The 24791-nt window shown below is 46.2% G+C and overlaps 1 protein-coding gene across 6 annotated transcripts in view; it reads left to right on the forward strand.

The window, feature by feature from the left end:
- The window catches only part of TTLL5 (tubulin tyrosine ligase like 5), a 1026293-nt gene that overhangs the window by 402341 nt on the left and 599161 nt on the right, over positions 1-24791 (forward strand). The gene's annotated exons all lie outside the window — the stretch shown is intronic.

Below are 24791 nucleotides of genomic sequence, written 5' to 3' on the forward strand. Positions count from 1 at the left end.
CTAGTCCGGCAGAACCAAGCGCTCCATGAGGAGATTAAGTCGGGTCGCCAATGTCTTAGCAAGAATTTTCGTGTCACAGTTTAAAAGCGACAGGGGCCGATATGAATCGCATAATGTGGGGGGCTTGTCCGGCTTCAACAGAGAGGTAATAAGTGCTTCGCGCATGGTTCGAGGGAGAATGCCTTCTTCGAGTGCCGCGTAATATACCTTTTTTAGAATGGGGGCTAGGATAGGAGCAAACAGTTTATAAAAGTCGATTGGCAGGCCATCTGAACCAGGCGCCCTACCAGACTGCACACTCATAATGGCGTCAGTTATCTCATCAAGCTCCAGCTCGTGATGGAGGAATTTCTGCTGGCCCTCTCCTAACCATGCCAGAGCTGTGTCGCCAAAGTAATTTGTGAGATCAAGGGGGTCAGTCCTCTGAGAAGAGTACAGAGCCCGATAGTGTTCCTGAAAGGTATGGAGTTGTTCGGGGAGGTTCCTCGGTATGTTCCCGAGAGGGTCTTGTATTTCAGAGACATAGGTCTGAAATCTGGGGGGTTTGATCGACTATTCTTCTTGTTAGACGGAGAAAGAGGTCTAATAGTTGTTACTTCCAAAACAGGCTGGGTGCGCATAACAGTTGAAATAGTAGATAAAGTAGATTACATTGAGCCTGGTGAGATATCTCTACATAACTGTATAGAGGGGCCACCTAGGCTCATAGAGAGTCTTCTTCCGTTCAAAGCAATTTCAGTGCTGCTAACCCCCACTGTTTTTGTCACGATGATCAAGCTCCTCAGGATCAGGATGATGCTGAAAAGGGGTCCGCCTCCTGATGTCCCCACACTCTGACTAATATGTTATATATACAGAGTATAGAGGTAATCAAGCGAGGGATAGGGTTAGGGTGGGAACAGCGGTGGAAAAGGGATACCTGTAACAACATAAGCAAAATTTTAACCTGATAGGTGATCCTAGCTACTCTCATGTATTTCTCACTATATGTGTATCCATACCATATAAGACAGATTAACCAATGACCCCTTTCCTCTCTCTCTATGGCAAGATACCTCTCTCACCGCAGGGAAGTGGTTACACCTAAAAGTCAAAGCACACCATTAGTACATTTCAATCACCATATTTGACCATTGTAAATCTTCGACCTATCCACATACGTACCCTCTGTCATACACCCTAGATTGTAATGAAAAAAGGCCAACTCCAGCACCAAGAAGAGGTATCTGTTTTCTGGTATAGAATAGGTGCTGAGACAGAAGAACCAATAAATAAAGTGTGTAACAACTGTTCCTGTAAGTTCCGGAAAACAGGTGGCAAAATATAATAACTCCAGGAATAATACCAGATGACCCAGCTCTGAGGTTCAATATTCCTGCATAGCGAATAATAGAAACCAAATGAAACAAGTCTCGAATCAGAACATCCTCACCGGATGATTCATGATCTTACCGGACCTCCGGAATTCTCAGCAACTCCACGCTCTCAGTGATGCAAGCCAGGATGAGAGGCCGAATCTTTGTAGCATTCCCAAAAGAATCCTCACCGGACTTCAGTGAGAACGAAGGAAAAAATTGTTTCAATAGCGCCACTCCTGATTGCTGCCGCGAACCGGAATGCCAGGATAAGTGGTGAATCACGCACAGCTGAGCGGAACCACCAGACGGCCCTGAAGAACTTCTCCGCCGTCGAAGAGCGAATTCCAAACTTCTTCAGCCGTAAGTGGAAAGGAAAGCACCATGAAACGCGTTTGCGCTCAGCCGAGCGGAACGCAACCAAAGAATACCGGGATAGCCGAACAGCCACCAAGGAAGAATATTCGCGTCTCCTCTGAGACGCTAATCCAGATACAAGTACGGACCGCGGGAACAGGGCGTCCGCTCCAACAGGAAACTCCAAGCACAAGAATCACGTACATCGCTCCAGGCGAGTCACGTTATTAAATACGATCAGTCCCTCCCAGAAGAATCTATACGTACTATCCGTGCTACCTGGGGACGTCTTGCCAGCCAGAGACTCGTTCTATTCACTTCGTGCTTTTGTAATCCCTCGGAGGTGTGATTTCGGGCCTCGTCAGCCTTCCTTGTAGTGATTATCCTGTGCTACGATGGTTTGCTATCTAATAGCGCATTAGGACATAGATCATTGTGCATTGTGCAGAGTCATTTGCTCCGCTCCTTTATCTTGGACTCTTCATCGATGAGTGTTGGCCTGTCACTTACAAGGATCAGGTTTTCAGGATCAGGGTACTTATTACGAACATTCTGCGTGGTGGAAGGTTACTGCCCTGTTACATATTTGGATTCTAGTGAAAGATATGATGATATTATCATGTTTGATATAATTTCAAGGGGACTTCAATATCTATAGTGAGCTGAAGGATAGTGTGGATGCCTAGTCTTTTTTGACGGATCTCTCCCTATTAGATCTTACACAGCATAACATCGGACCCACACATCAGGAGGATCATACATTAGACCTAGTTCTCTCTAACTCACCAGCGATCGTGTGTCGCCCGCCAAAACAGGTTGGATGGACAGATCATTTTCTCCTAGAATTTACCATGCCCATTTCTGGCAAACCTCTCAGTCATCCACTGCCGTTACCAGTGAAGCGGAGACAATGGCATAAAGTGTCTCAAGAGGTCTTTTAGGAGACTTTTGTAGTACCTAACATCGTGCCCACCGATAATATTGAGATGGCCTTATCTAAATTTGAGCGAGCCATCCATACAGCAGTGGAACTTATTGCCCCCATGAAATCCTATAAATCTCGGCCTGCTTGAAAGCAGGAAGTTTGGTTTTCAGATCATCTGCGGGCTCTTAAACGAGCCGTTAGGAAACTGGAGAAGGCCTGGAGATCATCGCATCAGGAGGCTGATACAACTTGTTACCAGAGGGCGTTGAGCTCCTATCATAAAGCTATTAGAGCAGCCCGCAAGAATCACATTGCCTCTCAACTTTTGGCTGCAGGTGAAGCTCCCAAAGTATTATATCAGATCCTCCAGACCTTTATAAAACCAGTTGCCTTCGAGAGCATGGATATATCGTCTCAACAACTATGTGACGATATCTCATGTTTTTTCACTGAGAAAATAGATAAGATCTATGAAAAAATCACGGATTCTAATCTATCTATTGGCCGGCCTATAGCATTATCCCATGATATGGAAGAAGCAAGTTCTGGTATGCTCTCTAAGTTTCCTGACATCTCTTTGAAGGAGGTGGAAGACCTGATGAGCCAAATTAAAAGTGGATGTCCGTCAGATCAGATCAGATCCCAGCCAGAATCATGCCGGTGGTTGGCAAGGTGCTCTGTCCTGGGATGCTGGACCTTGTTAACCTCTCGCTGGTAATGGGCTGTGTCCCGCGCGAGTGGAAAAAGGCACTGGTGAGACCTATCCGGAAAAATACCGCAGTCCCATGGACGGATCTCTCTAATCTAAGACCTATATCCCTGCTTCCTTTTTTGGGCAAGATTATCGAGAAGCATGTGAATAAACATCTCTCGCAACTTTATTGAACAATCTGGGAGCCTGGACTACTCTCAATCGGGCTTCAGGCCGAATTATAGTACTGAATCGGCTCTGCTGTCGGTAACGGACGATCTCCGCATGTACCAGGGCAAGGGTTTTTCGGTTGTCCTGGTGCTGTTGGACTTATCGGCAGTGTTCAATACTATATCACATAACATCTTGATCGGACGTCTTGCAGAGATTGGGCTGAAGAACATGGAGCTGGCCTGGCTGAAGAGCTTTCTTTCAGAGCGCACTCAATGTGTAAACATGGGTACGTTTCGGTCAGCAGAGGTACAAATCACCAAGGGGGTGCCACAGGGCTCATGTTTGAGCCCTACCTTTTTTAACATCTATGTGGCCCCCCTGGCAAGGATTATGAGAGCCTTCGGTTTCATCCCAGTGTCCTATGCTGATGATACCCAGCTTCTTTTTCTGTTCAAAACCCTTACTTCGGAGGTCAAACAATCTTTCTCCGATGGTATGAAGGCGGTCTCTCAATGGATGTCCTCGAACTGCCTTCAGTGCAATGTAGGCAAAACGGAGGTCATGCTTTTTGGGGAGGCCAAGTTACTATAGGCCCCAGATTGGTGGCCGTCAGATCTTGGCCCGGTTCCCGAACCAAAACAGGTGGTGAAGAACCTGGGGGTCCGTTTAGATTAGGAGCTATCTTTAAAGCAGCATGGAAACAGTACAGTAGGATCCTGTTTCCATGTGATAGGACTCCTCCGCAAAGTATTTCCGCTACTCCCTGACTTCACAAGAAAAACTTTGGTGCAGGCTCTGGTGCTTAGTCGGCTCGACTATTGTAATGGACTGTTGGCATCCGTTAATGATAATAATAATAATCCACATTTGTAAAGCGCACAATCACCCGTAAGGGTCTCTAGGCGCTGGGGGCCGTCGGGAAGATTAAGCAAGCTATTGCCCAGAGTCACATGGTGCTGGGCTAACCTGCCGCCGGAGCCGGGGATCGAACCCTGATCCCCAGATTCCAGCGTCAGTCGCCCTGGCCGCGGCGCCACACCTCTCCCTCGATGAAGTATTGGGCAAACTTCAAGTAGTGCAAAACACCGCTGCTAGATTGGTCCTCAATGCACCTCCCAGATCTCCCTCAAAACCCCTCTTGGAAAAACGTCACTGGTTGTCAGTCCACCAAAGGGTGAAGTTTAAGACTTGTTGTGTGGTCCACAAGGGTTTACATGGATTAGGACCCCCTTATCTGGCAGAGAAATTCATCTCGTATGTTCCTGCCCGCACCCTTAGGTCGAGTAATCAGCTGCTCCTGCGAGTGCCTACGATCAGAAAGGCTAGGCAGGGCGGCAAAGCCCTGTCAGTGGTTGGCCCTGCACTGTGGAATAAGCTCCCTCTTCTGTTGAGGCAATGCTCGGACCATCTGACCTTCAGAAAAAGGTTGAAAACCTTCCTCTTTCAGGTTTAGCATGGCTTGAATTCTCTTACTAGGATCCTCTCTTTTGGATAGGCTGCTCTCCCTCCATTTGCTACTGGTGTTTCTCTTGGGCGCAGAGATACTCCTTCGGAGTGGATTCAAGCGCGATATAAACCCACAAATAAATAAATAAATAAGCCCCCTTGTTATTCTATTCTTTGGATTCATTTAACAATATTGAAGGAAAAGTCACGTCTATCAAGAATTGTGTCTGCCAAGAACTGTATCTACTGCGCCCTGACGAAGGAACTGTGGACACTGGTCCTTTTCCGAAACGCGCGTCGGCGCCTTTTCTTTGTTGCCTTGAAATGTGTGTATACTTATGTATTTCTTTATTGTAGTGTTTTTGTCTCATTTTATTGTGGCTGAGCAGTGTTGGGTAGTTTTTGTGTGAATGTTTGTATGCTTGGTATGATTAGTTGTATGAACGACATTTTTCTGCTATTCTTTTTGTGGGGCCACTGTATATAGTATTTTTGTATATTTGATAATATTCTATATATAGAATGAGCATATGGATGATGTCTTTATGTTATGATTATATTCTTTCTTGTCAGAAAATGAATAAAAAAAGAATAATGTTTTTCTAAATAACCTTTGTTGTGGGACAATGTTGATATATATATATTCTATGAAGGATATACTACCAAGATATTGATGTGATACCTAGGAGAGGTCTGTTCTTCTTCTTCTTCCTCCTCCCAGAAGGATGGCATTCTGGGAGATGTAGTCAGGCCTGCCTGAGTTATGCCTCCAAGTAGGCACAACATGTCAGATCCTGACAGTACGCCCTCCTCCCAAGTGCCTCCTAGCACCCGGCTTACCAGGATTTCGGGAGTAGAACAAACGTACTGCCCGAGGGGCATGAACACCAGAGCAGGGTTCCCAGGAATCATCCTCCGACTGATACCCTTTCCATGAAATTAAGTACCACAGACGACCCTGGCGATATCTGGAATCCAAGATCAGTTGCACCTCGTATTCCAGCTGTCCATCCCTCATCACTGGGGGCACGGCCTTGCGACGGGCGCAGTTTGCGGGCTTCGGCAAGCTGCAATGGAACACAGGATGAATCCTCAATGAAGCAGGCAACTTTAGTTTATAGGCCATGGGGTTGATTTTGCGAAGAATGGGATAAGGACCAATGTACCTGGGATGGAAAATGCTGCGATAACGAAAGCGTATATTCTTTGTTGAAAGCCAGACTTTGTCGCCCACCTGATACTTAGGTCCCTCTTGGCGGTGACGATCAGCCCATTTTTTGTAGGATGATTTCCTTGAACCAGATTATTTTGGATCCGTCGGTGGGTCTTCAAGAGCGATTTCACATGAGCTGACACCATCGGATGATTCTGTACCTCACTAGGGATTACCAGTGGCAAGGTGTTGACATGAAATCCGGTGTTAGCCTGGAAAGGGGTTTCCCCAATTGAACTGTGCCACGCATTGTATAGGACCGTTCTGCCAACCACAACAAAGACACCCAGGATTGTGCTGCTTCCTCTGAATAGCATCTTAGATACTTTTTTAAAGTTGATTCAATCGTTCGGTTTGTCCATCCGTCTGGGGTTGGAAGCTTGTGGACAAAGCATCTTCCACATGAAGCGCCTCACACCACCTATGCTAAAATTGGGCAACAAACTGAGGTCCCCTGTCCGAAATGATGACCCTCGGGATTTCATGTAATCGAACCACATGGGTTAGCAGCAGCTGGACGATTTGACTCGCCGTAGGTAGGTTTTTGCATGGGATGAAATGGCCCATTTTCATCAGGCTATCGATGACTACTAAGATAGCATTGTATCCTTGGTCAGTTGGTAGACCCACTATGAAATCCAAACTGATCGTTTGCCAGATTTGAGACGGTGTGGGCAGCGGCATGAGCTTCCCTTTGCTCTTGGTTTGTTCCCCTTTGGCACGGGCACATGTCTCACATTGTCCCACCCATAGTTCTACGTCCTTAGACATGCCCTCCCACCAGAACTGACGCTTAACCAGGTGCATCGTTTTCTTATGTCTAGGATGGCCTGCTAGTACTGAGTCATGACACCAGTTGAAAGCCTTCAAACGAAGAGAGTGGGTGGGCAAGTACAGTTTATTATCATACATAGGTACACCATGTTTGAAGGTATGAAGATCATTCTGCTCCGCCCATACCTGCCACTGGGACGGAGATTGGTGGCTGGTGACTTGTTCAAGGAAGTGTTCCACAGTGACTGCACATATGACCTTTTCAGGCTTTATGATTGCTCTCTGTACTTCGTGTTGGGGGGAATTGTTCTCGCATTGTCTGGACAATGAATCCGCCTTTCCGTTGTCAGACCCTGGGCGAAAAGTGATCACAAAATCGTACTCTGCGAAAAACAACATCCACCGCATTTGTCGTTGCGATAGATGCCGGGCGGTCCTCATGAACTGTAGGTTTCTATGGTCGGAGTAGACCGTTATAGGATGCTGTGCCCCCCAAAGATAGTGTCGCCACTCCTGAAAGGCCTTTTTGACGGCCAAGAGTTCTTTTTTTGCCACATTGTAATTGCTTTCGGCCGAGTTCAATTTTCTGGACAGAAAGGCCACCGGATGTAGTTGCCCTGTATGCCTGTCTCTTTGTGATAACACCACCCCAACTGTCACATCCGAAGCGCCTGCCTCCACCACAAACGGTACGTCTGTTTGAGGATGCCTTAGGATCAGGGCGGTACAGAATGTCCTCTTCAGTTGATCAAAAGCCTCCATGGCTTCTGGTGTCCAAACGAAGGAAATACCTTTCCGCAACAACCTTGTTACTGGTGAGGCCAACTGAGAAAAATGCAAGATGAATCTCCTTTAGTAGTTGTAGAACCCCAAGAAACACTGCACGTCTCTCACACTCTTGGGAACAGGCCAGTTCTGCACCGCCTCTACTTTCCTCTCAGCCATCCTAAATCCTCTGGGATTCAGAATGACACCCAAAAATTCCACCTCGGTTACGCTAAACTCGCATTTGCTAAGCTTGCAATATAGGCTGTTGACTTGTAGTTTCTTGAGGATCAGGATGACATGGCTCACATGTTGTGAATGTGAAACCGAATAGACCAGGATGTCATTGATGTAAACTATCACAAACTGGTCTATATATTCCTTCAGCACATCATTGAGGAAATACTGGAAAGCCGCCTGGGCATTACACAACCTGAACGGCTTAACCAAGTATTCAAACAACCCATACCTAGTTTTGAACGCAGACTTCCACTCATCCCCCTCGCGGATCCTCACTAGATGATATGCCCCTCTGAGGTCCAACCGGGTGTAGACGTTGGCCTCCCTTACCTGATCCAGCAAAACCGGGATAAGTGGAAGCGGGTATCAATTTCTCACCGTGTTTGTATTCAATAGGCGGTAATCGATACAAGTTCTTAACTCGCCGTTGGCGTTCGCCGTACAGAAAAGAGGGGAAGCTGCTGGGGAGCGGGTAGGACGAATGAAGCCAATGGATCTAAAATGCTCCAAATACTCTTGTAGATGTTTAGTCTCTGGATCTGATAGTGCGAATACCCTGCAGGATTGAATAGCTGCCCCGTCTACCAGATCTATGCGGCAATCATAGTCGCGGTGTGGTGGTAAGTTCTCAGCCTTAATCACACTGGACACCTCCCGATACTCTTCGTATTCTGAGGGTAACTTGATTTCTTTCTCGGTTGCTGTGGCCACCTGATAGATCTGGGCTAAAGCCAAAGTGTGTGAATCAGTGCTTTTCATGAAGTTTGATAGGCATCCCGTTTAGAGGAAACTAATGGTTTTGAGCCTCCAATCTATGGTGGGATTGTGTTGCCATAACCATGGCATGCCCAAAATGACCTCATATTGAGGTGCCTCTATTATGTTCAGGATGATGGCCTCCACATGATCCTGTGGATTGCCTTTGAGCACTAACCCCACCATCTCCTTGTGTTCAGTAATCTGGCCAGATTTTAGTGGGGTGCCATCTACCGGCAACACTTTCTCGGGTTTGAGAGTAGGCACTCTCCCTAGTCCCAGTTGATGCACCAACCCACAGTCGATAACAGTTCCGGTGGCTTCTGAATCAATCATAGTCCACACAGGGTATTGTTGTCTCATCCGGAGAACTATGGATAGTATTATGTGGGACTCAGTGTTTTTTATGTCGGTGACCGCTAAGGACGGTAACCTCCATTCCTTCTCTTCCAATCCCTCTTTAGTAATATTCAGGGTATTGGGCTCTCTAAGTGGAATTCTCCACTGACGTGATTGCTATTTGTTTACCAGAGAAAAAGTTGTTCCTTTTCTTAGGTTTCAGGGTACAATCCCTTTCGTAATGCCCCTTCTTCCCACAATACATACAGAGGTCCTGAGCACAATGACTTTCTCTCTCAGTTCTGGATAGGGGTGCCCTAATCGCTCCTACGTCCATAGGCTCAGGACCCGCTTCTCTAAAGGAGTGAGAAGAACGGTTTTCAGACTCCAGTTCCACCAGGGTTCTCTCACTTCTTTTATGGTCCCCGCCTCTCTCTGCGAGTCTATGGCCTACCCTTAAAGTAAGGTTTATTAAGTCTGTACAAGTGGTGGGCTGCGGATCTATTTGTGCCAGCACATCTTTTATCTCATCTTTTAAACCCTGATAATAGAGTGCCATTCGTTATTCTTCCGGCCAAGCGGTCTCGACCACTAACCGGTTGAAGGTTGTCATATAGGTAACCAGGTCTTTCTTGCCCTGACGTAGCTCAAGCAGTTCCCTGTCTGCGCTAAGTGTGGTGACCCTACGAACAAATACCCTCTTAAATTCTCTCCCAAAAGCTGCCCAATCGGATAGTAGAGGATCGTCATTCCTAACCAGAGGAACTGCCCAGTTGGCGGCGGCCCCAGTTAGATAAGAAATGGCAAAAGCTACCCTTGATAAATTGGTGGGAAATGAAGCAGGCCTGCATGAGAAGTGGAGAGAAATCTGTGTAAGAAAAGTTTGTATTTTGTGAGGATCACCTGAATACCTTTCTGGGCTAGCGAACGGAATGGGTGGGGGACTGTCACCTGTATTTGTTGGGTACCTGCCGAAGCATCAAAAGGATTCCTGGTCGTCTATCCAATCTCTCTTTCAGGGCTGCTTTCTCTGCTCGGGAAGTAGCTAATTCTTGCTGTACCAGGACCAAGGCCTGTAATACATCATTCAAGGTAGCCATCTCTGAGAATAACCCTGACCGGAGGAGAAGATTTCGTGGGTACGTGATCTGTCACGATGATCAAGCTCCTTAGGTTCAGGATGATGCTCAAAAGGGGTCCACCTCCTGATCTCCCCACACTCTGACTAATATGTTATATATACAGAGTATAGAGGTAATCAAGTGAGGGATAGGGTTAGGGTGGGAGCAGCGGTGGAAAAGGGATACCTGTAACAACATAAGCAAAACATTAACCTGATAGGTGATCCTAGCTACTCTCATGTATTTCTCGCTATATGTGTATCCATACCATATAAGACAGATTAACCGATGACCCCTTTCCTCTCTCTCTATGGCAAGATACCTTTTTCAACCACCATATTTGACCATTGTAAATCTTCCACCAATCCACATACGTACCCTCTGTCATACACCCTTGATTGTAATGAAAAAAAGGCCAACTCCAGCACCACGAAGAGGTATCTGTTTTTTGGTATAGAATAGGTGTTGAGCCAGAAGAACCAATAAATAAAGTGTGTACCAGCTGTTCCTGTAAGTTCCGGAAAACAGGTGGCAAAATATAATAACTCCAGGAATAATACCAGATGACCCAGCTCTGAGGTTCAATATTCCTGCATAGCAAATAATAGAAACCAAATTACAAGTCTCGAATCAGAACATCCTCACCGGATGATTCATGATCTTACAGGACCTCCAGAATCCTCAGCAACTCCACACTCTCAGTGAGGCAAGCCAGGATGAGATGCCGAATCCTTGTAGTATTCCCAAAAGAATCCTCACCGGACTTCAGTGAGAACAAAGGAAAAAGTAGTTGCAATAGCGGCACTCCTGATAGCAGCCGCGAACAGGAATGCCAGGATAAGTGGTGAATCATGCTCAACCGAGCGGAACCATCAGACGTCACTGAAGAACTCCTCTGCCGTCGAAGAACGAATTCCAAACTTCTTCCGCCGCAGCCGCAAATGGACAGGAAAGCACCATGAAACGCGTTTGCGCTCAGCCGAGTGGAACGCAACCAAAGAATACCGGGATAGCCGAACAGCCACCACGGAAGAATCTTCGCATCTCCTCCGAGACGCTAATCCAGATACAAGTATGGACCGCGGGAACAGGGCGTCCCCTCCAACCGGAAACTCCAAGCACAAGAATCACAAGCACAAGAATCACGTACATCGCACGTGATTAAATACGATCAGTCCCTCCCATAAGGATTGCCTTCTGGGAGATGTAGTCTGGCCTGAGTTATGCCTCCAAGTAGGCACAACATGTTAGATCCTGACAGTTTTTTGTATTATTTTGCCAATCGAACTGCTTTTGACCGGGAATGGGGGGTTGTGGAGAGAGCAAATATCCCCAAAGGTTTCTTTTTCGCCATCTCATAAAATCAGTTCTCAGCCTGAGAGACAAGGAAGCTTAGATCCACATAGGCAGAAGAAATAAAAGGCAGAACCTTCCAATTTCAAATCAAAGCCAAGGGAGGTGGCCCAGCCACGTCCTAACTGGGTGTAGACGGGCCTGGTTGTCGCCTGGGTCCCCTTGAATACTTATTTATTAGCCAGTAAAATGTTAAACCAACGGGTAAAAGTATATTCCTGTGATAAAGCGTATGACATTGAATATTATCTGCAAAGGAACACATTTACATTAATCTGTATAGCTCTAGAAACATTCTTCAATAATCCTTACATTCTTAAATAACTCCCCCTCTTCCTTTGATTGAGACAATCAATTATTTCCATGGTTCTTACATTTCTGTCATTTTGTTAAGGTTTCCCTCCTGAAGAAATCCAAATGTTTCCTTGTAAAGTCATTATTCTTGTACGCTGATGGTTATTCCAAAGGAGAGTTCCTGGGTCACACTTTCTTTCCACTCTCATAACCAACAAACTGGTTGTGTGATACTTTAATCTACCAATCAAATGTTTGATGTAGCTTGACATTTTGCCAGCATTATAAAGGTGTAGGCATTTCTGGTATGAATAAGCCGGAGTATTATTACCAGAATGGTAGTGATTTAAATTGTTGTCTCTCTTTTGAAATTGAGTATATTTCATGCTGTTTGTGCAAACTATAGAACTATAGTATGGAATGGCAATGCCAAATAAAATATTGGGCCTTGGACAAGAGGCACTGCTTTGATTCCATTTGAATTTGAAGGAGAACAGGTAGCAGCTGCTGGATGGTGGTATTGGATCTGCAGGATGCCTATTTCCATATTTCCGTCCTGCAGTGCCATTGGCACTACCTGCGGTTCACAGTGGGTCAAGAGCAACTTCATCTCATGGTGCTCCCCTTTGGTCTCACCAATACTCCTCGGGTGCTCATGAAAGTGATGGTGTGGTAGTAGCACTTCTTTGAAAGTCAGGGATTCCAGTTTTCCCCTACCTCAACGACTGCCTGTTGAAGGTGGACTCGCCAAGGCAGTTGTAAACCCCCTCCAGACTACTGCAGACCTCCTGTAATCTTTGGGGTTTATTATCAATGTTCTGCAGTCACACCTGACTCCTTCTCCCCTCATCTGTGCCATTCTGGACACAGTTCGGTTTCATGCCTCTCCACCGGGAAGGAGAGTTCACAACATTCAGGATATGATTCTGATTTTTCAGCCTCTGTCCTGGATTTCAGTTAGGTCGACTTTGAGGCTGCCTGGATTGATCACCTGAAGCATTCTGCTAGTCAATCACGCCAGGTGGCATATGTGATGATGATGATGATGATGAAGGCAATTTATAGCATGCACAGCTACTCCATGGTGTGTCCTGGCGTGAAAAGCATAGGTTGGAAGGTGAATGACAAATGTTTGTCCTGCACAAAAAGCCAAGTTCTAAGCTTTTTCTTTGAACACTGCAACATCATTCACTGCGCACAACTCAAGAGGTAGCTGATTCAATGCAACTGAGCCCTGATAAGTGTAAGACCTTCCACTTGCTCTTGCGCGCTGAATTCTGGGGATCACTGCCAAACGTATTAACAGGTCTCAACTTTCTGGGAGGATTATAAAATCCAAATCTGGCTCGGAGAACAAGAACCTTAAATCTAACTCTTTCCCACTTAGGCAGTCGTGTATGGTCTGCACATAATGCGAGATCCGTGTTCTCGCTGGCACATTTAACAGAAGGTGGGCAGCCACATTTTGGACCACTTGGAGCCTATCCAGCAGATATTCAGGTAGTCCAAAGTATAAGGCATTGCCATAATCTATTCTTGGGGTTATCAGAGCCTGAATGACCAATCTTTTTGCTGGAAAGGAAAAAAAGGGAAGACTTTTTTTAGGGACCGCATGATGCGAAACAGGTTCCTATCAAAGCTTTAACTTAAAGGACAAGCTGTTACCAAATTGAATCCCAGATTTCTAACTATGCCTCCACGGGTTCCTAGAGGGGAGGCATTGCCAGGCCAGACATTCTGCCAGAAGTCTGGCGAAATGTTACCAAACAAGAGAATTTCCATTTTTTCTTCATTACATTTAAGTTGATAGGTCAATACCCAGTGAAAAACTGCTGTTAGTCAGGTTTTATTCTGCGTGCCAATCAACTCTTCTCCCTCGCCTCATGAAAATAGCTGTTGCGTATCATGTGCATAGGTGATCACTTTGGCTCCCAGGTCTTCTGCTAGTTGGGCCAGAGGGGTAAGGTAAATGTTAAAAAAGGTGGGACTTAGTGCAGAGCCCTGGGTGACTCCCACAGACAATTTGTTTGGATTGTAGGCACATGGGGGGATCCAAACGTGTTGACTCCTATTTGCCAGAAAGGATGCTAGCCAGTACAAGGACTGCCCTGTTACCCTCAATGGCCTGGAGACAATCTAGCAGATTGGAATGGGTAACAGTGTTGAATGCTGCTGATAGATCGGTACAGCATTTTCCCCAGTATCAAGAATGCTTTTAATATGTTCTGACACCACCAACAATGATGTGTCATTATTATAATGGGGTATGTAGACTGACTGGCTGGGATGTAGTAGGTTGTTGACTTCCAGATGGCTGGAAAGCTGTTTATTTATATGTTTTTCTTGTATTTTAGATGACACTGGCAGCAAGGAGATTGGTCTGTAGTTAGAAGGAATGCTATGATCCGCAGATGTTTTTTTCACTAAAAGTAGAATCTTTACCTGCCTCTAAGAGCTGGGAACCGTGGCAATTGCTATTGATGCGTTAAATGTCATGTTTGTCACAGGGTTAATAATAGTAGCCCCTGAAGCAAATGGTTTAGGGGAGCGAGGATCTACTGGAGAGCCAAGTATAATGGCTTTCAGAGCTATCCATGAGAATTCCACCAAAATAGGCTTAAATTTAGTCGGCTTGTAGTTTATTCCGTAGATCCTCATCCAAGCTGGTGGAGGGCAACTGGCTTGGAATCTTAAAATGTTAGTAAGAAAAAAACTGGCTAGTTGTTCACACCACTCCGCTGATGCCTGATGAGAACTAACACATGCTGATAGTGACATAAAATTCTTAATAACTGAGAAGATTTCTCTAGCCTTATTCCCTGCCTTTTCGATCCTTTCTTCATAGAAGACTCGTTTGGCTGTTCTTATTGCAGCATGGCATTGCCTTAACACCAATTTGTAGGTCTCACTGTCCTCTAGGTTACAGTCTTTCCTCAATTTTTGTTCTAGGACCATACAAGTTTTTTTACCTGCCTTAAGGTAGTCAGAGAACCAAGGGCTGGAAGGCTTCCTTCTACTCATTCTTCGCGGGAGAGACTGTACTAATTTCTCCGTAGCAGTTCTAATCCATTTGTCAAACTTTGTGATGTCTTTCTCAACCACGCCTGACAAGGCCGGGATATTTTCTTCCTCTCCACACATGAACTCCAAGGGCCTTATCTGAAAAAAGGCTCTCGAACTGCCTGTCATTCTGGCCGAGGCAAGATATAATTTTACAAAGACCTGCCATGAGAATCTAATTAAATATGGTCTGAGGGCAAAGTGTCCTCTGATTGTATAGTAATATTGGAGAACACTTGTGCCAGCACAAGTCCACCGTGATGGGCTCTGCAATGGGATCTAAACTCTCAGGGGGCCCAACATCAAGGGGACCACTCCAACCACGTCAAGACTTCAGAGGAGACTGCAACCGATCTTTGTTGATCGCATCTGTACCGCAATTTAGTGAGCGACGGCCCCTTGTCCCTACCCCACTCAGAGCGGACAGTGGTGACTGATGCATCCCATCTTGATTAGGGTGGCCACCTGGGAGCGTTGGGCACTAGAGGCTTTTAGTCTCCGGTGAAGGCCTGGCTCCATAGCACCCTTCTGGAGTTCTGGGCCATTCGTTTGGCGTTGAAAGCCTCCTTTCTATCTATCAATGGGAGGCTGGTACAGGTGCTTTCATACAACATGACCTGCGTGTGGAATTGCAACAAACAGGGCGGGGTGTTGTCATGTACCCTGTGCCAGGAGGGCATGCGCCTCTCAAAATGGCTGGACCATAAAGATGTTTTCCTAGTGACGAAACACCTGGCTGGCTTCTTAAATGCCAGGCTGGGCAAACTCTGCTGTTGATACCTAGCCGATTATAAATGGCAAAAAGAGATTGTGCATGGTATTTTCTGAGAATGGGGAGAAGGTTAGCGTGATCTATTTACCACCAGTGAGAACGTGCATTCTGCTCGTTGACGTTTCCAAAGCTTCTCTCGTTACTTGTTCTTCCTAAGATAGACCTCAGGGCTTCTGCATGCCTTCCCACCGATACCGCCTGTGCTTAAAGTTTTGAAGAAGATCAGCACAGACCGGCCCAAGTCATTCTAGTGGCCCCTAGATAGGGTATGGAGAGTATGAGGTATCCAGACCTCCTGAGGTTGAGCATCTGTCCTCCTATTAGTCTGCACCTCTGGAGGGATCTGCTGTTGCAGCAACAGGGCAGCGTTCCGCTCCCAGCCTTCTACAGTCTCACCACAGATTTAGAGGTGACAGCTGAATGCCTTCAACATTCCACCGAAGATAGCAGTTGCCATCTTGGCAGTCAGGCTCCTTTGACTAAAACAGCATATGCCTGTTGCTGGCACAAATTTGTGTCTTGGTGCGGCATAGGGTAGATAGACCACATCTAGGCAAAGTTATTTGACATTTTGTTGTGTTTTTTATCCTCTGCCCAGCAAGGTTTTGCTCTGCTAAATGGTACCTTACAGCTCTTTCAGCCTTTTTGTGGTTGCTGGATCAGCCTTCATTATTTAAATTACCAGCTGCAGTATGTCTTTTGAAAAGCCTTCAACTTCACCTTTCCCTTTGTCATACAACATTGAGAACTTAACTTGGTCCTCACATTTTTGATATGTACTCCTTTGAAGCTGCTTCACAGTTGTCCCTTGCAGCTTCTCACCCTCATGACGGTGTTCCTCGTCACTATAACATTGGTGCAGTGTGTAAGTGAGCTTCAGGCTCTCTGCGTCAGCATGACTTATGCCACCTCCTTCCTCAACAAACGGGTTTGGCGAGCATCCTTCTTGCTGACGTCGTTCACGTCTGTCAAACCATCACCCTGCCGGCGTTCTATGTTCTGCCTCATCCCTCCAAAGAGGAAGATAGTCTCTAATGCTTGGACCCCAAAAGAGCTTGAAGCTTTTACATCGATCGTACCAGAGAATACTGGGTGGACAATCAGCTCTTTGTGGGGTTCCTTAGAGCAATAAAAGGCAAGACCGTGCAGCGCAACCATCTACTGCTGTATGTAGCTCTCCATTGACATTTGCTATGCATTGGCCAAGAAGCAACCTCCGGAAGGACTGCAAGCTCATTCCAACAGAGTCAAGGCTGCTACTACTGCATTGGCATGCTGAGTTCCTGTCCTGAACATCTGCCAGGCTGTTATGTGGGTGTCACGCCATACAGTCTCAAAGCTCTACTATGGGGGGCATTTCACTCCCTTGATCCGACAGGACTTTTTGGGTTGCGTTTATTTATAGACTCACCTGCGAATAGGTACAGCTTTGGTATCTTTAAAAAAGTGAGAAATCTGTGTTTAGACGTCTGTAGCAGAAACAGAAGTTACCTTCAGTAATGCTCTTTCTGGTAAAGACTCTGCCCAACCACAGATTCCTCACTGACTCTTCCAGCCTCCCCACTGACCCTTCCATCCTCCCCGTTCTGTGATTGGACTCTATCCATTAATAAGTTCCCAAGTCTAGCAATATGCACGCTGGTCACATAAATTTGCTTTTGGTGCTCTGACTTTGGGGGCGCAAAGTGGCCTCAATGCTGACCCGCACAGCGCCACCTACCAGTGCACAGAGTTAGTGCTGAAAAAGTTTGTGGATCCTGTTTGATTATTGTGGAATATTCAATAGGTGAGAAAATTGCTGCGAGATAATGTCTCTACCAGAAAGATTGTTACTGAATGTAAATAACTTGTCCATTGCAGCCACTCATTAGGTTTGGCAGCAGATAGCTTCAAGACTGAACACACTAATACTTTTTGTTTCGGCACTGGTTTCACTGTTGCTAAATAGATTAGGCACACTTGGAAATCTTTAGGATCTACAGTTGGCAGTACATTCCGGTGACTTGTGAATTCTATGCTAATGCCAATTTATGGTAAAGGTTGGCTTGTCCACTCAAATTACAATCCTGCAATACTCGATTGAGGCCACACTTAAAAAAAAAAAAAAAACTATTGCCCAACTTTTCATGCCCTCCAGCCATGTTCTCCACCGCTGAATACATCAAAAACACTGCTGACTGCGTTAAAGTTTTGTAACTCTACTTTAGAATGTTTGAGGGGAGCAAAAGGAGGAATCCATCAGGTCAGCAAGTGATGCTAGATGTCAAATATTCCCTGGAAAGAATGCGTAATCAAGAGAGAGAGAGAGAGGACCAGAAAGCTAGTCCTTATCTCCGGGGTTATATATGATTTAATCAAAAAGAGACTAGCTCATGTTTTACGAAATTTACAAAAAGTAAAAGACTCGAGTATGTTTCGTCATGGGGTGGGAACACCTGGTGAGTGTGTTCATAAAGCCCTCACCCACCAACCTAGTTGGTGGCATGCTTCATCATCGGGCCCACCCAGGGACACCTAGCGTGTCCCGGGTGTGCTTCAACGCCTGAGCGGAGCAGGTATGTTGCTGAGTGTGCAGTGAAGAGTGTTATGAAAGTGATGTTAAAACGGCTTGGCGGGGGTCCCAGTACCCAAGGGTAAATTAGACTTTAATACCTGGGCCTCCGTCAGCGGTTAAAAATAAGGCTGTTGGATGTTAGAGGCGGGTTACGACCTCCCACATCCGGTGGGTCAACATGTTTCAGGCAGTGCCTTATGTATATGCTGGCTTTCTTCAGGACCTATATTAAAAAATGAGTGTAATTAAGCTAGTGGGTGTGTAATTCAGACTATGTGTCTACACGCCCTAAAGTGTTTATCTATGTGTGAGAGGGGGGATTCCCTTCTCAAAACACCTGTACATGTAACATATATGGACAGAGACAAAACATACAGGGAAAAAGAGAGTCACTCGGATGTATGGCATTAGACACATCTGGTTGCCGTCACTAAAGCGGGTGGGGTGTAGGCTATAGGCGGCTATGGTGTAATGGTATTGGTGGTACCATTAAGTGAGAATCTCACTTTTAGTTCGGGAGTGGAGTGGCTAAAACACGAATATCACATACACTGTGCATATGTGTGAACCGGCGCATGAGGAAATTCTTACGCTAGTTTTAGCAGTTTCGGACCTCAAGGTTGAGAGGTGGCAGGGGGTTGACCCTATGGGGAATAAAGGTTTGGCCACACAGATTAAGGAGACCTGTAGGGAAGAAAGATAGCGCTTACCAGAGCTGGTGGTGGTTGTTCTCATACTTACAGCTTTTCTGGGCAGAGCCTGCTCTAGACCTGTAGTGCCTCCTTCGCACACCGGTGAGTAATGGCCGGTTTCGCTGGGTGTTATATACTGTGATCGATTGGATAACCATGTGCACCTGCATATGTGGAGGCAAGAGTAGAAAGACTCGAAAAGTCGAGTCATAGTGCCTGAGGGAGCCGTTCCGCGATGTAAGCGCATGCGCAGTACCCGTGGGTATAGATGCGCATGCGCTCGGCGGTAGTGTTCCATCCGCGCGTGCGCGTCAATTTGTGACTGCGAGGCTCAGGGGTGCATGCGCGGGGCGGTAGTGTTCTATCCGCGCGCATGTGTCACAGTGTGACTGCGGTGCTCGGGGGTACGGTGACCATTATTAGTGAAGCATAGGTCGAGTTATCCCTGCGCATGTGCAATGGTAGGAATGTGGTAGATATGTATATTGGGCCATAGAGGGTGCGTTATAGTTCATAACGTGGGGATGGCACAAGTATAGCTGGGGTAAATGGGGACACCAGGTTTCAAAATGCTCAGAACTCAGGGGCTCTATCTCGAAGGTTGCCGGGGGAAAGGTAACACGCCCAGTGTGGGTGTGACAGACAGAGATGGGTCACGGTGTTGGTATGCGCACTGCAGTTAGGGATATGTCAGGGAATTCCATGGGATGGCATCGTTGAGGCCCTGGGTTGCTGTTGAAAGGCGATATATCCATCGCTGTTCTTTACTCAGTAGTTTTTTGTCATTGTCCGTTGTGCTTTCTGGAACCTGTTCAATGACCGTCCAGGTTAGGTCGTTGGGTGTGTGGCAGTGGGTAATGAAATGGTTGGTGAGCCTGCTGATGTTTTTCCTGCATCTTATAATACTTCTATGTTCTGTTATTCTCGTCTTGATTTTGCGTGTCGTCATTCCGACATAGCGGAGACCGCATGTGCATGTGAGTAGGTATATCAAGTTGCGGGAGTTACAATTGGTGTGGCTACGTTGAGTCCAGACCTTGTTTGGCTCCAAGTCCAGGGTTTTGGTGTGTGTGGTGAGGTGACATACGCTGCAGTCATTGCAGGGATAATGTCCAGCGACCTTTGGGAGGCCCCATGCGTTCAAAATAGTATTAGTAGATTGTTTTGGTTGTGGTCTGGGGCGGGTGCTGACCAGGCGATCTTTCAGGTTGTTGCATCGTTTGTACGCAAATCTCGGGGTGTCCCATTTCCTCTGTCCGGAATTGATTATTTTCCAGTGTTTTCTGATGATTTTGGTTACTTCATTGGACGCCGTGTTGTAGGTGGTAACACAGGTGATGGGTTGGTCGTCTTGGTCTTTAATGACATTCTCCAGTAAGGCTTCACGGTTCTGGTTCCTTGCCCTTTTCTGTGTTTTTCTGATGATGGCTTTAGGGTAGCCACGGTGTTGCAGTTTGGTAGCCAATTCCGTAGATTGCTTTTTGTAATCGGTAATATAGGTGCAGTTTCTACGTATGCGTAAAAACTGTCCGTAGGGCAGGTTCTCTCGAAGTGGGCGGGGGTGGAAGCTCGTGAAATGAAGCAGTGAGTTCCTCGCAGTTGGCTTATAGTAGGTTGTCGTGACCAGGGTCCCGTCCTTGACTGTGATGTCCAGGTCTAGGAAGGGTAGCTGATTGTTGCTAGCCGTGCTAGTAAATTTAAGGTATGGGTCCCTGTTGTTGAGCCAGGTCATGAATCTGTCTAGGTCAGTCTGGGATCCCTGCCAGACCACCAGAATGTCATCTATGTACCTGCGCCAGTTCAGGATATGATGGTTGAAAGGGTTGGTATCTGTCGCTATGTGGGACTGTTCAAAATGGTGGACATACAGTCCCGCTATGCTTGGGGCGAAAACGCTGCCCATGGACGTTCCATTTGTTTGTAAGTAAAGGGTGCCATCATATTCAAAGTAATTTTCTTTGAGAGCTAGGGTTGCACAAGCCATCACAAAATCCCTCGGGGTATGGTATGGCCAGGGGGCTTCCATAAGGATGTCATGGAGTACAGTCAGGGTGGCATCTTGTGGGAGGCTCGTGTACAGACTCTCCACGTCCAATCCTACCAGTAGTTGTGTGTTGGGATTGAACTCCTTATTACTTATGACCTGTAGGAGATGCTTAGTGTCTTTGATATATGTAGGTGTTGTTTGCACTAGAGGGTTCAAGAAGAAATCACAGTACCGTGACAGTGGTTCCAGTAAGGAGTTTATGTCTGACACGATGGGTCTGCCAGGAGGGGGGTTAATGCCCTTATGTACTTTCGGTACTGTATAAAAGTACAGGATCCTGGTGTGCTGGGGGCATAGGTAGTCTGCTTCCTGTTTGGAAATGTGCTCAGCATCTGCTGCCCTTTTGACTAGTGCGTGGATCGTGGTCCGTAGTTCTTCTGTTGGGTCATGTTCCAATCTTCGATAATTTCTGTTGTCACTCAGTAATCTGCGGCACTCTATGTCGTAGTCTTGTTTGTCTTGTAAGACGATGCCTCCCCCTTTATCTGCCGGTTTAATGACAATCGTGGGGTTGTCTTGTAGGCGTTGTACTTGTGCCATCCCCACGTTATGAACTATAACGCACCCTCTATGGCCCAATATACATATCTACCACGTTCCTACCATTGCACATGCGCAGGGATAACTCGACCTATGCTTCACTAATAATGGTCACTGTACCCCCGAGCACCGCAGTCACACTGTGACACATGCGCACGGATAGAACACTACCCCCCCGCGCATGCACCCCTGAGCCTCGCAGTCACAAATTGACGCGCACGCGCGGATGGAACACTACCGCCCCGCGCATGCGCATCTATACCCACGGGTACTGCGCATGCGCTTACATCGCGGAACGGCTCCCTCAGGCACTATGACTCGACTTTTCGAGTCTTTCTACTCTTGCCTCCACATATGCAGGTGCACATGGTTATCCAATCGACCACAGTATATAACACCCAGCAAAACCGGCCATTACTCACCGGTATGCGAAGGAGGCACTACAGGTCTAGAGCAGGCTCTGCCCAGAAAAGCTGTAAGTATGAGAACAACCACCACCACCTCTGGTAAGCGCTATCTTTCTTCCCTACAGGTCTCCTTAATCTGTGTGGCCAAACCTTTATTCCCCATAGGGTCAACCCCCTGCCACCTCTCAACCTTGAGGTCCGAAACTGCTAAAACTAGCGTAAGAATTTCCTCATGCGCCGGTTCACACATATGCACAGTGTATGTGATATTCGTGTTTTAGCCACTCCACTCCCGAACTAAAAGTGCGATTCTCACTTAATGGTACCACCAATACCATTACACCATAGCCGCCTATAGCCTTTAGTGACGGCAACCAGATGTGTCTAATGCCATACATCTGAGTGACTCTCTTTTTCCCTGTATGTTTTGTCTCTGTCCATATATGTTACATGTACAGGTGTTTTGAGAAGGGAATCCCCCCTCTCACACATAGATAAACACTTTAGGGCGTGTAGACACATAGTCTGAATTACACACCCACTAGCTTAATTACACTCATTTTTTAATATAGGTCCTGAAGAAAGCCAGCATATACATAAGGCACTGGCTGAAACATGTTGACCCACCGGATGTGGGAGGTCGTAACCCGCCTCTACAGCCTTATTTGTAACCGCTGACGGAGGCCCAGGTATTAAAGTCTAATTTACCCTTGGGTACTGGGACCCCCGCCAAGCCGTTTTAACATCGCTTTCATAACACTCTTCACTGCACACTCAGCAACATACCTGCTCCGCTGCAATCAGGCGTTGAAGCACACCCGGGACACGCTAGGTGTCACTGGGTGGGCCCGATGATGAAGCATGCCACCAACTAGGTTGGTGGGTGAGGGCTTTATGAACACACTCACCAGGTGTTCCCACCCCATGATGAAACATACTCGAGTCTTTTACTTTTTGTAAATTTTGTAAAACATGAGCTAGTCTCTTTTTGATTAAATCAAATATTCCCTGGACCCTGGATCTTAATCATTGCTTCAAACTCCATAGTGAACACACTAAAAGAATGTCCTTTCATCTAAATTATACACCTATTAGAATGTATAAATAAGACCTTCTCAACCATGAGGCAATCTGTAAATGTGTCCCCACCCCATCCTGGCAGACCTCATGCACCTCTCCTTAGACTGGCTCCCGGTCCTTTCTTTTCAAGACCTTGCCTGGAATAATCTCTGTCCCATCGAGGCTCATCTGGTAATTTGTTTTTAGGTGGGCTACATCAACACACCTTTCCTGGAACATTCCACATTTCTGAGACTATACTAATCGCCTATAGAAAGTTTTCTCTTTGTTGTGTGATCTCTATTGCCCCCAGAATAGCAGAAAGTATGTGTGATATGATTTGCTATAACTGTAATAAAGACACCGCCTGTTGTGAATAGTCAGAAGTACGCTCATGTGAGGTCAGTATTCCGTATGTTTGTAAATGATTTACACTGAGAAGAAGTGGGTAACTGTTCTAGTGTAGGACTGTTTGATTTCTTGAAGCTGTTCTCTTTCCGACCTATGACATCAAATACATAAATGTCAGTGTCCATAGTTTTGGATTGTTGATTAATGTAACAATGTTTTGAATGCCACATTCACTGCTTTAAGTATTGGCCAAAGTGCCATGCCATTTGATATTGGTTGGTACATTTCTGATCTTTTTTTAATTGAAAATAACAACGGTTGAAAGAAAAAAATGCATTTGAAAATGAGTTACTTTAGAACTGGCCAGATTTCACAACCAGGGGGTAGGTTTATCTCTGGGAATACTTGGGGATAAAACTGCCAAGCCGCAATGCCGGTCATGGTTAGTTCTGTATTCTCCAGCAAGGCTCGTTTCAGAAACAGCGTGAATGTGGATTGCCATACCCTCCCAAACCAGATACATGGCGCTGCAAGTGAAAGCTACATGCTTGATTCCTTCTCTGCAAAAGCAACATGCAAATGAATCTCCATTGCCTGCTACAGGAACTGTGTTCTTAGTAAGGCAGGGAACAACAGACTGCAAAATGCAACTATAAGATCTATCAATTGGATCATGGAGACAACACCACATCTCCTTCTATCTCTTGTGCCTACAGTGGTCACTTCATTTAAGGTTGGATACATGAAGTGTCATGTACCGAGGCTGTTGATGACTAAAGAAAGAAAATTAAGGAATTTACTCTTACAAAACCTGTGCTGTAACAACTTGGTGTTTGCGGAAGTATCCAGGTTCAAAATGGGCCACCTTTGGCAAGATGGGATTGTTATCCTATTCCCCCTCCCCCCCTCTCTTTTGTGCAACCGCTTCCTTCCATCCCGGATGAGGGAACTGGATTATATGACATTTTGCACAAAATGAAAAATAATTTTGAGTAATCTTGACTGTAGTGTCCTGGTTAGTGTCTCTTTCCTCCTGATTAACATTTTGGTCCAGGTTATGATGTCGGTCGGAGTTGCCTCGGATCAACATCATCGCAGATTCGGGACCTCAGTATTACAATGCGACTAAACATGAGGATGCTGGAAGAGGGGGATCTGCTAGGGCCCCTACAGGCTTTCCATGTCGGAAAGCCCAACATGGAAAGCCTGTCGGAAACAGCCATCGTAATTCCGACCGTAGTCATATAGGGATTACGTGCTGGTTCCAACTGGCCGATGGGCTCAATGAGCTTGTCCGAATCCAGCTGGTATTCTCACTTCTTCTCAGTGTTGGTTTCAATTCCGATCTCCTAGGTTGAAATTAGTTGGTCAGAATTGAAACCGTTGATGTTGGTCGGAAAGCCTCCGACCACAGGTCGGATGCTTTCCGACGGACATCATAATGGACCCCTTTGTGTTCATCCTCAATCCCCTGTAACTGTGTGCTATATATAGTTATAGTATTAA

This window comes from Lissotriton helveticus, chromosome 9 (genome assembly GCF_964261635.1).
Source record: "Lissotriton helveticus chromosome 9, aLisHel1.1, whole genome shotgun sequence".
Lineage (NCBI taxonomy): Eukaryota > Metazoa > Chordata > Amphibia > Caudata > Salamandridae > Lissotriton > Lissotriton helveticus.